Consider the following 2,500-nt stretch of genomic DNA (forward strand, 5'->3'; position numbering starts at 1 on the left):
AAACGCTACAGATTACAGATATTATAGGCAGTTCGTTAATTATGATAGATATTAATGTTATTTTTAGATATATAAGCGCACGGTGTCATATATTGCTGTTGTTGGTGATATTATATCATCATCATCATCATTATTAACATCATTATCAACGTGATTATCATTATTATTTTTATCATCATTGTGATTGTTATTGCAATTTGTATTGTTATTGTTGCTGTTGTATTGCTGTCGATAATGCTATTGTTGCTATTGATATTATTATCACAATCTACATCATGACTTCATTATTATTTTTACTATTATTAATATTTTCATTATTATTATTATTGTTGTTGCAGTTACCATTATTATTATAATCATTACTATCGTGATAATAATGAAAATTATTATTATTATTATTATCAATATTATTAGTGTTGTTGTTGTTATTGTTGGCGGTGTTCTTGTTCTTGCCGTTGTTGTTTTCATAATGATGATAACAATAATGATCATGATAATGATGATGATAAAGCTAGAAATAACAATGATAGTGATGATAATGATGATGGTAATGAAAATACTAGTAATGATAATGACAATAATAATAATTATTATCATTATAATGATAATATTGATATTGATACTAATAATGATGATAATGATAATGATAATAATGATAATGATAATAATAATGATAATAACAATAATAATGATAATAATGATAATAACAGTAATAACGAAAATGATGATAATGATGATAACAATAATGATAATGATAATAATTATTATTACGTTGTGATTATATTATTGTTCTTATTATCATTATCATCAGCATTATCATATTTGTTATTATCATTCTTACAATTGCCATTACCATAATCAGTACCATTAGTATTATTATTGTTATCATTATCATTATCACTGCTATTATTATTATTGTTTTTGTTATTATTACTGTTGTTTTTAACATTGTTATTATTTCATTATCATTATCATTATTATTATTGTTATTGTTCTTATCATCACTATTATGTCATTATCATTTCTACTTTTATTAGTATTATTATCATCCTCACCATCAACAATATTATTTTCAATATCATAATTAGCATTATACATTATCAATATATATCAATATATCAATATCATTACTTTTATTAGTATAAACATTAATGTTATTGATTTCATTAGCACAATCATCATTATTACATACGACCTTTAGTAATACCATTGTCTCTCGCGCACATTTATAGAGGGAGAAGAGTTACACATTACATATGCAAGGAAAAGAAAATGTACATGAGAGATATAGAGAAACGGAGATAGAGATAGAGGCACAGGTAGAGAGATAGAAAGAAACAAATGAATATGGATATGGAGAGACAGAAATACACAGATATAGAGATATAGAAAGACACAGATAGAGTAATGTAGAGGAATACAGATACAGAGAGATGGAAAGAAAGATATAGATATGTAGAAAGACAGAGTAATTTAGAGGGATATGGATATAGAGAGATGGAAAGAAAGATATAGAGATATAGAAAGACACAGGTAGAGTCATATAGAGGGAGACGTAGATAGGGACAGACGAACAGACAGAAAAATACAAATAGAATGAGGCAGAAAATTACACATAGAGAAGGACGGTGATAAACAGGCAGAGAGATACAGAGACAGGTAGCGAGGTATAGATAGTGAGAAACAGAGATACAAACAGAAAGAATAGATAGAGAGAAAGATATAAAGATGGGGGGGACCTACAACCAGAGCAAGAGAATGAGACACAGATAGATGGATAGAAATAGAGTCGCAAAGTTACAAAGATAGAGGGAGATAGAGACAAATAGAGCGAGAGAAAGAGAGGCACATATATAGAGAGAAAGAGAAGCTGAAATATACAAAGATAGAGAGACGTAGAGAAACATAGAGCGAGAGAAAGAGAGAGATACAGATAGAACGAGAAAAAATACACAGTTAAATGAGAGATAGAGAGGCAGAAAACCACAAAGATGGAGGGAGATAGAGAAAGAAAGGGAGAAACATAGATGGAGCGAGAGAAAGGGAGACACCTAGATAGAGACAGAAAAATAGATCGAAAGAAAGAGAGAAACACAGATAGAGCGAGAGTAAGAGAGACACCGAGAGATAGAGAGAGACTGAGTGAGAGAGAGAGACAAAGCTACACAGATAGAGAGGGAGAGAAAGAGAGACACACACTGATAGATAGAGAGAGAGAGAGAGAGAGAGAGAGAGAGAGAGAGAGAGAGAGAGAGAGAGACAAAGCTACACAGATAGAGAGGGAGAGAAAGAGAGACACACACTGATAGAGAGAGAGAGGGAGAGAGAAAAAGCTACACAGATAGAGAGAGAGAAAAAGAGAGACACACACATATAGAGAGAGAATGAGAGAGAGAGAGAGAGAGACAAAGCTACACAGATAGAGGGAGATAAACGCATAACCACATTCCGCGTTCCTATTAATAATATCACACCCAGGCTCAGCCCGACGAGACGGATA

At 31.1% G+C, this 2,500-nt stretch overlaps 1 protein-coding gene across 1 annotated transcript in view; it reads left to right on the forward strand.

Moving 5' to 3' along the window:
* LOC113802931 (zinc finger protein rotund) overlaps nt 1-2,500 on the forward strand; it is a 616,373-nt gene that overhangs the window by 315,991 nt on the left and 297,882 nt on the right. The window lies entirely within an intron of this gene.

Source organism: Penaeus vannamei, chromosome 27 (assembly GCF_042767895.1).
Source record: "Penaeus vannamei isolate JL-2024 chromosome 27, ASM4276789v1, whole genome shotgun sequence".
Lineage (NCBI taxonomy): Eukaryota > Metazoa > Arthropoda > Malacostraca > Decapoda > Penaeidae > Penaeus > Penaeus vannamei.